This window comes from Melanotaenia boesemani, chromosome 4, assembly GCF_017639745.1.
Source record: "Melanotaenia boesemani isolate fMelBoe1 chromosome 4, fMelBoe1.pri, whole genome shotgun sequence".
In the NCBI taxonomy this organism is placed as follows: Eukaryota; Metazoa; Chordata; class Actinopteri; order Atheriniformes; family Melanotaeniidae; genus Melanotaenia; species Melanotaenia boesemani.
The window spans coordinates 5,555,664-5,567,759 of record NC_055685.1 but is presented as its reverse complement, the minus strand read 5'-3'; the positions used below and the strand labels follow the sequence as shown (position 1 = coordinate 5,567,759).

Below are 12,096 nucleotides of genomic sequence, written 5' to 3'. Positions count from 1 at the left end.
TTGTGCTGATGGTGTTTTCTATTGTTATCTACTGAGGTAGACTAATACAATGGAGTACAAATGAAACCTTTTAAAGGCATTTAATACCATAAAATATGATGGCATGCAAAAACGTATGTGAACGTTACTTTGGATTTGGATTTTGGAAAAAGTAAGTGTGACTGATTGTCCCTGAAAAGGTAGTAAGGGAGCAGCGCTGCCATTAGGCAGCATGTAGGAGGGTCATATACCTTGAAATAAATAAATAAGCATACGTTCTAACTCGTGTTCAGCCAATAAAAAGAGAATCCTGTGTCGGCGTTGGATGTGATGTAGTTTACAGGTGGGGTTAAATAAGGAATAAACAAAAGAAAGTAAAATCAAGAGTTGGACATTCATTCTGTAAATTAAAGCAGGCAGAAGATTTGCCGTCAAATGCTGGTACGTCTCTACTGGTAAGTGCAAAACGTCAGCGCTCCATTTGGGTCAGCAATGACCCACGATCGTGTGCACCACAGAGGAAAGTGCTTTGTGCTCACTATGTTCTATATTCCAGCACACGCACATAACTGCGCTGATTGAAACACACTCATTGTCTCAATACTGATGCGGTCTAGTAAGTGATTCCTTAATACAGATTATTTTTGGTCTTCCAGTTTACAAATGATAGTTTTCTTTGCTGGAAACTGCAGGATCGTGTGTGCAGAGTTAATTGCCATGTTAATTTCACCCAAGTCACCTAGAAGACACAGTGTGGGGTTTGCAGGAATATTACATTTAAACCATGTTGACATGTCTTCACAAACCTAAATTCAGAACCTGCAGACAGGTGTGCAGGACCACGAGGCATGGAAGTTGTCAGTCCTGTTATCAGTGCAGTGAGCAGATGTTTGATTGTGACAGACCCATCCTGAACATCCTTTGTCCTGTATAATGAGTTCTATGCAGAATTTTGAATTGTATTAGTTGCATATTTGAATTCTTAGTCATTTTAAAGGTGTTTAAACATATTTGTGACCGTTTATCTTGATTAAAGTTTCTGGATAAGTCAGCCTCCCATTTTGAAGTTGGAGGAGAGACTGAGTCTTCTAGTTTAGATAATAGTCTATATATTTTTGATAAGAGCTTTGGGGCATCGAGATTCAAGAATTCTGCCAATATTTTTTACATATAACAGATTTAAGCTGGTGATATTCTAAAAATGTAGCACTACTGATTCCATATTGTGAGGTGAGAATGTTAAATGACAAGAAGTTTCCATTTTCTATTATATGTTCTGTTTTATTTCTTTATTTTTCCATTGAGTGAAGTTAATCATCTTTTGTTTTGCAGGATGTCAGGGTTGTTCCAGATAGGTGTAGCTTACATGGAAAAAGTTAAGACTTGGATATTTTTAGAAATTTCCACCAAACCATTAAAGAGAAACTGATGTTGATGTTTTTAAAACACTTATGTGTTTTGATGGCTGAGCTGATGAATGGCAGGTCAGAGATAAACACATCCTCACACAATGCTTGCTCTACATCTAACCATGGTTCATCCACACTGCTAGGTTTAAACCATTTGGAGATATGCTGCAGCTTGTTAGCTAAGAAATAGTGATTAAAATTGGGTAACTCCAATCCACCTCTGTCTTTCCCAAAAACCACAGGTGCCATGAAGGCGAAAAAAGTCTTGCTTTGAAAGGGAAGAGTGAAAATGGCTCCACCTGCTGATGCCACATCTAAAGTTTTTTGTTTGTTTATCCCTTTAAAATCCTGCAAGCTTGCCTAAAATGGCCCTTTTCTGGATAAAAATTGTGGAGCAACTATTCTACTGGACTACTTTTACTGGAGCCTTTCTGATGTAACAGGATCATCATTGGCTACTTGAGTACTGTAAGGCTTTAGAGATAAATTCCATCTGTGACTGGTCAATAATGTGTGTTTACCGGATGTACAGGGACAGCCTGGAAAGGTTTACATCATTCACATCTCAAGAATCTTACCTTTGGTGCATATCATGTGGAGGTACTTGGAAGGTAGAGTGAGTAAAATACAGATTTATTCGTCTCGTCCCGCACATAAGATGTCTGGTACCAATGGGTTATAGGTCGCTCGCCTCTGGTGTTCTGCCGTATTGGTTAATATATTTCTCTGTTATAATAATTACAATAAATTAAGCGTTAATTGATTTAGTTTTATAATGCGCTATTTCTAATAATGAGTGTAATGTGTTTTTATGAAATACTATAAATACTATTTATTGTCTTTAAAACACATCATTTGTATTTATTTTTATCTATTAATACTTCACATGATATGGTTTTAGGTTTCTTAGGTTTACACTCCTTTTACACTATATATATATATATATATATATATATATATATATATATATATATATATATATATATATATATATATATTATTATTATTATTATTATTATTATTATTATTAATAATATGATACAAAAAACACGTAAATGCCCAATCACTGTAAAATAATTTTTTATGAGAAATATGTTTGTTTAAAATAATTTAAAATTATGTTAGTCTTTAATTTCTAAAATTCTAGCTGAGCTGCAGTAATTAATAAATCTGCATCATTTGGCTAATGGAATATATTTTAGATATATTAAGAAAAAATGTAAAAATGTAGAAATTCCATAATTTTTCCCACTTTTAAAAAAGTGAGTACACATATTTATTTTTTCAGAATTTGTGTGTGTGTGTGTGTGTGTGTGTGTGTGTGTGTGTGTGTGTGTGTGTGTGTGTGTAAAATGTTAATGTATCGTTTATATAACTTCAAATTTTACGTTATTTTTTAAACAGTTATTTTTTTATTTTGAGATTTGAAATAAAAATGTAATTTAAATGTAAACTTGCAATACCAGAATAGAAGTGAGTAGATGAGAGTAAAGGCGGCTCAGACCCGGTTCGGCGGGCTTGTTTTCACTTCAGCTCAGTCACTCCAACCACCCCTGGTTCATACCGCTGCTGCAAAGCCGCGCTGCACGCGGACACGTGCACACATGAAAGTGGTGTGCATGTGTGTCTGTGTGTGAGGGGAAAGGGGCGCGTGTGAAGGCGGCTGAGAGGTTCAGTTTCTGCTCCATCCAGCATGTGGTTATGAAAGCGGGGAGATCAGAGCAGAAGAATGCGGGGAAGGAGTGCCTCTCTCCGGCCCTCCCTCACCTCTCCCTCTCCAGCTACACCTTCAGTCCCCCAGAAGCTCCGCCTTCTGCCTTCTCGTCTCTCTTTTCTTTCCCTCACCCTTCTTGCCCAGCCAATCACATCTCTCCCTTCACCCCTCTTGTCCTCGTGGCTCCGCCCCCTCCTCGCTCACCCAGCTGCAAACTATAGAAGTCCATCGCGAGGAGGAGAGCGAGACACGGCGCACACACTCACACACGGAGCAGAGGTGGCAGAACCAGGCGAGACACGGATCTCACACACGCGCGCGCGCTCACACGCATTCACGCGCACAGGAAGGAGGAGGCGAATGTTTCAGAAGAAAGAACCGAACCGGATTTTCCTCCAGAACCAGAACCACTGCTGGGTTTCCCCCGTCCTCTCCATGGTTAGGATCGGCTGTAGAAGTGAGGAAGCAGACTGAGGTGGTCCAGGAGAAAAGTGGGAGCTGCTGCTTTTTATTTCTTCTTTCCTCAAAGCAGACAGCAAAATAAGCGAACGGGGACAGGGACGGAGGACAGGGGACAAGGACGGAGGGCAGGGACGGAGGACAGGGACGGAGGACGGAGGGGTTTTTCCCTCTCAGCGACCCGGAGTGTTGATGGCAGTCTGAAAGGATCCTATGCGTTTGTGGGAGAATTAACCCTTTAATCCTGGAGTACTCACGCAGACCAGGTACGCCGACCACTTCTTTCTTTTTCTTTCACCTAACCGCGCGCGCGCATGTGCTCTTTTGCAGGATTGGTGTGGATCAGTGCGCGTGCCTTGGGACATTTCGGGGTCTCTAGTCAGTTGTCTGTCATTGTCTAAATTCACTGCAGATAAACTCACTGACTAAACAACACAGTAAATGTGTGCGCGCGCGATAGAACAGCTTCAAGCATAGAGGAGAGATTTTTCTTCCGTTTTTACTCTTTTTATATTTATTTCTATTTTTCTCTTAGACTTTAAGCAGCTCTGTAGAAGCATATATATATATATATATATATATATATATATATATATATATATATATATATATATGTATGTATATTACACATATATATACGCACACACACGTTAATTATAGGGGAATAATGTTTAGGGGAATAATGTTTAGTAAAAGCAGCATTAAATGGATAAAGTCGTATTTGGTAAGTTCTGCTGGTTGTGTGACTCCATGCTGATGAACAGCTGGTTTGGATTTATTGAAGCTAATTTGATGTGAGCCTTTTAAAGTAAAATCTCTCTTCCTGGCAGAATAAACTGAATAAAAACGTTACACAACAAACGGCACTAATACTTAAAACAAAGTTCACATTTGATTTTTCATCTTTTTAACGTGAACATGAAACTTTTATTGTGAATGTGGCGTCTGTTCATTTTAAGCTTTCATCTGGATTATAATAAGCAGGTTTACAACATATTCTGCTATTCGTATAAAATTGTTCATCACTATAAATATATATATATAGAGAGAGATATTAAAATATATATATATGTGTGTGTGTGTGTGATTGTTTGTCACTCATGAAGTTGAGGGACTCTATGGAAGAAGTGAGGTGTGGGCCACATTTCATGTCAGCCTGAGACAGAGGGAGCAGCAGAAGCTTGTATTCATGGACAAACACCAGCACAGGAAACCCACTTGTACCAAGTCTCTGGATTATAAAGGGTTCGTAATTTTCTATCTGGATGTTTTTAGATGTAAAACAGATTAAAAACTTGGACAAAGTGAGCGTTTACATAATCATAAACGCGGTTAAGAAAACTTTTTTCCTGAGGTTTCGTTTTAGGAGGAGAAGAATTAAAGAAGGAAGCCATCGTCAGAAGTGTGTTGGTCTGATAGAAGAACAGCTGGGATGTGGTGGTGTGTGTGTTTATGTGCGTGTAGGTGTGTGTTTAGGTGTAGGTGAGGGTTATGGTGGCTGGACCGAGCTGCTGCTGCTGCTGCTCCGACACAGAGAGAGAAGATGTGCTTTAGCTTTGTACCTAATCACTTCCAGACATGGAGCTTTGCATTCCTCGCCTTTCACAGCGAGTGTGTGCGGCCGTCTCTTTCCTATTTTCTCCCTTTCTTGCAGTTCTCTCCTCTTCCTCCCCCCACACCTTTTCGGTTTGAAAGCTAAATGTGGAGCCTCTCCTTCAGACGTGTCCATACGAGGAAGTGTGTGATGAATTAAAAGAACTGAGGGCCGCCGCGCTTCGTAAAGACATGGACGGCTAGCAAAGAAGGGAAGGCAGGAGGACTGGAGCAGGAAAGACCAGAACAGAGACAAAATCAGGAGTCTTTAAATATTCTAGACGCAGAGAAGATGCTACACACACACACACACACACACAAGAGAAGGGTTTCTAAATATTAATCTAGATTTCAATAGCAGATGCCGTGTGATAAAACCTGGTCAGATTAAAGGAAAAAAACACAAAACAAAGCTTTAGTTGTTGATGTGCGGATTAGCATAACACACACACACACACACACACACACACTCACTCACTCACTCAGCCACAGTGAGAGTTTTCTCAGCAGTTTGGTTATTTCAACGGTGGGTCACTGGGAATTTTGTGTTGTTTTTTTTTTTTCTTTTCCTTTCTGGAATGTTTTGCTGGAGAAGCCGGTGGGACGTACCAGCAGCACCATGCCGCCAGTCAGGCAGCTGCTGCGCCCACCTCCATCTACGTTTCCACCCTTCTCAGCCGTGAGGTCATCAGGCTCAGCCGTGAGGTCATCAGCTTCAGCTGTGAGGTCATCATTACTGTTGCTGTTTTCTAGAAAACGTGATGAAGAGCGTCTCCGTTTACCCTCTGCAGCCCAAACAGAAACAGTTTCTGGTGTTTCTGGTTGACCTTGGTTGTTGTTTACACAAGTGTTTGTTTGCATAATGATGCGTACTACAGGAAGTAGAGATAACGCATCTCTTAAATCTCAGATTTATGTGGGATGTTATTTATTCAGGTTTTTATTTTTCAATACTTGGACTAATGAAATGATCGTGGTGTTTGTTATTTATTAGGGGGTGGGCATGTCAACACGTCAACATGTCAGAATCATGTTTACACATTAATTAAATAATGCTGGTGATTATTTTAGTGCACATTAACCAGTCCAATCCAGTTTATTTCTAAAGCACATTTAAAACTAAGTGCTGTTCAAGGTGAAGCGAACGATAAAAAGTAAAATTGATAAAATAAGTAACATCACAGCAATGAGACTGTAAATATGCACACACATCCATCAGCGCACACCTGCAACATAAACACTGCGTACAGAACAACACAGTCGTATGTGAGAAAAGCCGAGAGATTTAAAAACCGGAGGTGAAGGTTAGCTCGTTTAGCTCAGATGCTACGTCACAACGAGAGTTACACGAGAAAATGCTGAACAGTAGATGCACCAGTTCATCTTTATTTTCCTCCCTCACGTGATCCAGATCCAGCTGCTGGCTGAATCCCTCCGAGTCTCGAGGGAAGCTTCACCCTGCTGACGTGTTTCCTGTCAACTAATAAATTCTGAATTTTCATATTTGATTTTATCGGTGTTGAAGCTGAGGACAGGACGTATTTAACTGTGTAAAGAGAAAAGTGCAGAGGAGCAGCAGATTTTAAATTGCATGTAAATCTCGGCTTTAAACACATTCTGGGCCTTTAAAACAGGGTTGATTTTATTGTTATTTTAATATTATTTTTTGGTTTTCATATATTTTAGTTTTTTTTATTATTTTAGTGTTGGTCTTATTTAACGTGGTTTTATTATGTTAAATTATTTCGTGTCTTTTTAAATGTTTTCCGTACTTACAGCACTCTGGTCAGTACTTAGTATTTTTATAAATAAAGTTGGGTTGCCTAAACCAAAAGTTACAGAACTTTTTTTTTTTTTTTAGGAGATTTTTATATAAATGTTTGCAATACAAAACTTTGCAACCGTTATTTAATTTTACCCTTAACAATGTGATTAATGACGATTCATCACATTATCACTGGACTAATATTCATGTCATCAGATTGTTGTTGTGAAATTTCACGTCTTCAGTAACAGGAATTGTCCCTGTCCCTGGTAAATTCCCTCTGGTTGTGCTGGAATATTGGGTGGAGGGATTACTGGTTCCAGTATGAAATGGTGGCGCAGTGTGTGCTGGCCGGGACGTTTTCCTGCAGGCTTTAGCTGATGATAATAGATGTATTTGCAGATTAAGGGGACAGTGTGTGTGAGGAGCTGACCACTGGGGCAGACAATGTGACCAGCCAACCATTATATGACCTGCTGGATCCCAGCACACACACATTCATGTTGTGGTTAGGATGCGTGCACTTTCACATGAGCAGCCGAGCATGCTGTGCTGGAACACACACATCGTACTGCTTCAGCTTTCAGAAACTAACTACCTGTGTTTACGCAACCAGTGTGTGTGTGTGTGTGTGTGTGTTTGATTTTCATTCTGCTTTTTAAGAACTTGACTGCTCAGTTTCTCCTTCCTGTATTTCTCTCTCAGTCTGTCACACACACACCTCACACTGCTCTCTCTCCACAAATAGAGCATGATCTCCTAGCAACAAGGCCTTTGAGAGGAATGTGTGAGATAGATCGAGTGTCTGCAATATAGGGTCTTTAAGTGGGTGTGTGTGTGTGTGTGTGTGTGTGGATGTATGTGTGTATTCGTTTTCAAAGCCAAAAAGATGATGAAAGTCATCAGAGCAGGGACATCACTTAGAAACGGAGGCGCTGAGAGCAGGACGGGCCGTGTCCTTGCAGGAAGTCTTTCTGATGGACTCCGTGACTCTGGATGGGTCTGCGTCAGGAAAGAAATGTTTTATTCGTCCCCCAACAGGAAGTAAAATACGCTGACGTTATTCAGTTAGCATACCTGAACGCTAAAATCCCTTTCCCCACTCATCTCCAGCGTGGTACTTTTACATGTGCTGAGGTTTGTTACGGAAACGTCTGCGTTGTTGGCGATGGGAGCGTGCACGCCGAGCCGGGGGCGCAGACCCCTGCTCTCAGCTGCATTCATGCCTCCTTCACATCAGCCTGTGAGCTAAAACTCTGACGTTCAGATGACTTACAGGTGTGGTTGTTTATGTGTCACGCTCAGTAAACATAAAGCTGCAGTTTGCAACTAAATCAAAGGTCATTTACAGAAAACTATCATCTATCATTAAAACTGTTTCTATTGGTCTCTAATCCATTCACTAAAATAACTGTTATGTTTTTATTCTCTTAGAATGAAGCACTTATATCTACTCACTATGAGTCCGCATACATGGCAGCTTCCACCACTCCCCTCTAAAACATGTTTATATCTGGAAAAACTTTGGCCACTGATGGCCACCGTCCAGTCACAACATGCCACCCCCGTCTTCACCACTAGATGTCAGTAATTCTTTCAAACTGGAGCATTAAAGGACTCTCCTGTCGCCGTCGGTAGGAACTGGCTCCAGCTGCGAAGGAAAGCCGACACCTGGGTGTGTACAGGCAGGTTTTCATAGAGGACGCTGCTCTCACGGTACTAAAGTCTGCACAGCTGAGTTTTTCTTTACAGAAACACATTAGCTGAGTAACTTCTCTAATGTAGAGGCTCTGAAACCCAGAATACAGACAGTAGTTCAGGTCCTGCTGCAGCTCAGTCTGAGTCCGTCTGACTGCTGACCAGTCAGAAAGCAGAACCTACGGCCAGTTATCACAACCCACAGCCCATTCTTTCTAGTCCAGAAAACCCAGTATAAGATCCGCGTTATAGTCCAATTTATTAAATTAATTCAGAAAAATAATGACCTGGCTAAGGAAACCAACGGATTGGCTCACTTTAGAACCTCTAGGAACCACTGAAAACCTGCGGTCTGAGAGTGAAGCTCTGGTGGGAAAATCTGGAACTCTGAGATCTTTAAGGTCTAATGGAGCTTGGTCAATAAGAGTTTTATGTGAGGAGAAAAACTTTAAATCTGGATTAAACAGATAAAACTGGAGAAACATGATCATGTGACACATGAGGTAAGAAGAGTTATGAGGGTCAGAAATGGCAGCCTGCAGGATCCAGTGGAGGATGAGGTTAAAGGTTTGTCCCGGAGGTGGTTTTATCTGCAGCGCAGAGCTGGCTGTGGGAAAGCAAGAAATCCGCTTGTTTTAGCACATAAACAACAGAATGACATCTAAGAATTGTTTTCTACTGGGTGTGTATTTGACCAGAATGAGACTGTCTCATCTGGAGGACTGGGACCAGTTTCCACCCGGCTGATAGAGTTTGAAGAGGAGCTGACTGAGTGATGAGCTGCCTGCTGACTAAGTGTTTCTTATCAGAGACTCAGTCCAGATGGTTCACCAACACATCTCCTCTTTTTTTCTCTTACACCCTCATACTCGCTGCTCGTTTCTCTCCATCAACATCCTCCTTTTTATACTTAAACCCTGATCTTCTCTTCAGTCTTTGATGCCCCTTTTCCTTTAAACGTAATGAAAACGTCCTCGTCTCCGTCCAGACCAAACTGGAGATAACAGCTGTCCGAATCACGAGAGCTTTTATCTAAAGAAGTGAACTCGGTGGGTCTCTGTCATGTCTGAGGTCTGCTTTACATCATCCTCCCTGCTGCAGCCGCCAGCGCAGGGACAGAGAACGGCATAAGGTTCAGAGATAAATACGCTGATAAAAATAAATAAATCATAATATAGATTTGTTGTAAATAAGTATTTTTTTTACATTGTTATTAAAAAGTATGCAGATAATAAAGATGCCTTATGTAACTTCCCAGCCTTTAAGCTCCGCGTTCCGGACTCGCTTGATGCCACAATAGCTGCGTTTCCATCACAGTGTTTTGCTAAATAAAAGCGATTTTTCTTCCACAGCTGCGATGTGCTGTGTTTCCGTTGAGTGGTGTTTAATGCACAAGCTGGAATTCTCCTAAAATCTCGTCCTGCGAGACTTTGAGGAGGAAGGAGATTTCCTTGTAAAACTCTGCTTTCGTTGTTTTTATATTTTCTCTTTAATTGGTTGTAAAAGCTTTTCTGTCTCCTCCTCCTTCCCCGTGACCCCTACGTCACATCTGGGGATGTGGAAAAAGTGTTTCCATGAACATTTTGCGATATACTTCAATATCCACACGTCTGAAAAACAGCATAAAAACTTTTTATCCACATTTGAGATGTTTTTTAAAACGTAGGTGTTTCCATTACCGGTTATATATTGTGATATTTGGGGGGTAATGGAAACGCAGCTCATGGCGTCTATTATCTACATTTCTGGAGATAAACCGAACCATACAACTTTTTCACGCTGGGTTTAGCTTCATGCACCGCGTCACGCTAGCCAGCAGATGTTTAGACCGAGCACACGGCTGGACGACATTACCCGAGGAAGAGAGGAAAACAAAAGAAAAGACAAGTGTCCCGATGAGGCTGTTTTACTGGCAGTGCAGGGAGGATGAAGACGGGTTAGTTATCGATGGGGGGCGCTGAGAAAATGTTATGTAATTAATAAATGTGAATTATAAATACTAATAAATAAATATGATTATAAACAGGAAGTTTGTAGATATTAAATAATGTGAATATTAGCGAATATTTAATTATCAATATGTATAAAAATAAATTAATTAATTAATTCAATGTAAATATAAATAAGTTTTTGTTATAATTGTTATCATTAAGTATGCAGGTCTTAAAATGATATGAAAATGAACAAATAATTAATAAATGTGAATTATAAATAATATATATTATGGTTATATAAAGACATTATGTAGATATGAAATTATAAGAATTTTAGCAAATATTTAATAACTATGAATTAAAAATAAATTAATACATTTATCAAATAATTTAATTATAATTGTTTTGATTGAATTAGATATAAAAATATGTGAATATTAATGATAAATATAAATTATAGCTGGTGTTAATAACGCATCAGAGACGTGTCACAAAAACACAAGAAAAATTACTGAAAACTGTAATAATAATAATAATAACTTCTAGTTACACACACACTACACACACAACACACACCACGCATACACACACAACCTCACACACACCACACACCACGCATACACACACAACCCCACACACACCACCTGCTCGTGGTTCATTTTCCCGTCACATCTTTTTGTAGACAAGCGCAGAAAAAACTGAATGAAGCCTGTGTGTGGTGTGTGTGGTGTGTGTGTGTAGGTGTGTATGATGTGTGTAGGTGTGTGTGTGTGTGGTGTGTGTGTGCGTGTGTGTATGATGTGTGTAGGTGTGTGTGGTGTGTGTGTGCGTGTGGTGTGTGTGTATGGTGTGTATGTGTGTGTGGTGTGTGTGTGTGTGTATGATGTGTGTAGGTGTGTGTGTGTGGTATATGTGTGTGTGGTGTGTTGGGTGTGTGTGCGTGTGTGTATGATGTGTGTAGGTGTGTGTGTGGTGTGTGTGTGCGTGTGGTGTGTGTGTGTGTGTGTGGTGTTTATGATGTGTGTGTATGTGTGGTGTGTATGATGTGTGGTGTATGGTGTGTATGTGAGGTGTGTGTGTGTGTGTGTATGGTGTGTGTGTGTGTGTGTGGTGTGTATGATGTGTGTGTGTGTATGTGTGGTGTGTGTGTGTCTGTATATGTGGTGTGTATGGTGTGTGTGTGTATGTGTGGTGTGTATGGTGTGTGTGTGAGGTGTGTGTGTGTGTATGTGTGGTGTGTGTGGTGTGTATAGTGTGTGTGTGAATGTGTGGTGTGTATGTTGTGTGTGTATGGTGTGTATGTGAGGTGTGTGTGTGTGTATATGTGGTGTGTATGGTGTGTGTGTGTATGTGTGGTGTGTATGGTGTATGTGAGGTGTGTGTGTGTGTGTGTGCATGTGTGGTGTGTATGTGTGGTATGTATGTGTGGGGTGTGTGTGTGTGTGTATATGTGGTGTGTGTGTGTATGTATGGTGTGTATGGTGTGTGTGTGTATGTGTGGTGTGTATGGTGTATGTGAGGTGTGTGTGTGTGTGTGCATGTGTG

General features: G+C 40.4%; 1 protein-coding gene across 7 annotated transcripts in view; it reads left to right on the top strand.

Moving 5' to 3' along the window:
• LOC121638221 (teneurin-3-like) overlaps positions 1-12,096 on the top strand; it is a 226,750-nt gene that overhangs the window by 84,173 nt on the left and 130,481 nt on the right. For 2 of the 7 annotated variants that reach the window (XM_041982857.1, XM_041982856.1), the window contains exon 1: positions 3,352-3,827. The exons of the other annotated variants lie outside the window; for them this stretch is intronic. The gene's annotated coding sequence lies outside the window, so the exon portion shown is untranslated. Of the gene's footprint in view, positions 1-3,351; positions 3,828-12,096 lie in introns of those variants that run through there. 7 annotated transcript variants of the gene reach the window in all.